The sequence below is a fragment of the Triticum urartu genome, chromosome 5 (assembly GCF_003073215.2).
Source record: "Triticum urartu cultivar G1812 chromosome 5, Tu2.1, whole genome shotgun sequence".
Lineage (NCBI taxonomy): Eukaryota > Viridiplantae > Streptophyta > Magnoliopsida > Poales > Poaceae > Triticum > Triticum urartu.
In genome coordinates this window covers 533809300-533810654 of record NC_053026.1, presented here as the reverse complement: position 1 = coordinate 533810654, position 1355 = coordinate 533809300, and the positions used below count along the sequence as shown (strand labels likewise).

Below are 1355 nucleotides of genomic sequence, written 5' to 3'. Positions count from 1 at the left end.
CATGGATGGATGGAGTTGTAGGGCAGAATGGATGGATAGATCAAAATTTTCATTGATTCCATGTGTAATTAGTTTTCTGTTGTTGATGAACTTGTTGATGATCTACTTGCTGTAGCATAGCAGCTTGAAAAAAATCTATTTGCTGGAAAATTACATAGACTCCATGTCTAATTAGTTTACTGTTGTTGATGATTGACTGTTTGTTGTTTGCTGATGTGTGCAGACGCCTATCGTCGCAACAATGGACAAGCAAAAGGGGAAGGCGAGTGGGAAGGAGAAGGAGAAAGAGAGGACGTTGGACTCCATTATGAAGAGAAAGTTGCCAGTCTCGGGGATGCAGAAGGGGAATGGGAAGGGCAATGGACAAGAAAAAGGGGAAGTTCTTTGAAACCAGAAATGGTGGAAGCCTTGGTGTGCGGTGCTAGTTATATCAAAGGTTCTCACAAGGACTTCAATGTGGTGGTATGATTCCTATCTTTTTCTTCTATGATTTCTGTCTATTTCTTGTATGTGGCTAACTTACAAATAATTAGGAGAGGGATGAAGATGAGGAGGACGATGTTGAGAATATCAAGTTGCCCAAGATTGTTGATGTGGGGGGTGACAACAATTGGTAACTAATGTTTTTACATGTCTCAGTTTTCCTATCTTGACATAGTGAGAATATCAAGTTTACAAATCTGTGTTACATGTAGATATTCGCCATGTGGGTGTTGCTCTTGCTATTTTGAAGATGGATGTCTACATGATCTTCTCATGTGGATTGTTGAGGTCAACGTGATCATCTCGTGCCATTTCTTTTGCTGTGATGAACTTTGAATTATGTGTGCTGTTGTGATGAACTATGGACCTTGAATGATGTTGTGATGAACCATGCACTTTCAACAATGTTGTTGTGAACTTGTGATGAACTATGAACTTTGTATTATGTGGTTTTCGCTAGTCATTGTTTGGCTGTCAACATTTTCTTAGTTTTATGTCAAAGTGAAGTGTTATGCTATGCAAAATTTCCTTGTTTGGCTGTCAATATTTGATGTTTTCCTGTGTAAAGTTCAATTGAAGTGATGTCCAAAATTCAATAGAAATGGTGCCCAATTCTTTCTCTCGTATGTGTTCCATTGTTACAATTTTTGTAGAAGAATTCATATAAGAACATTATTTTTCATTACTATGACCATTTTTTAAAACAATAGACTGTTGGATTGTTCATTTTTAGTAGTATAAACTGTTTGTTTTCCAAAATATAGGTTTAATTGCTCAAGTATATGCACTATATACAGAGGTCTATACTATTAAATGGTTCTGAGAGAAACTGGCTTACGAGCCGGCTCGGTCTGAGCGAGCCATAGCCAAAG

The 1355-nt window shown here is 37.6% G+C and overlaps 1 long non-coding RNA gene across 1 annotated transcript; it reads left to right on the top strand.

Moving 5' to 3' along the window:
• The first annotated feature begins 361 nt into the window (after positions 1 to 361).
• Positions 362 to 953, top strand: LOC125556620. Its single transcript, XR_007305153.1, has 3 exons — positions 362 to 462; positions 534 to 613; positions 696 to 953. It is a non-coding gene; the product is annotated as an uncharacterized LOC125556620 (long non-coding RNA).
• The last annotated feature ends 402 nt before the right edge of the window (positions 954 to 1355 follow it).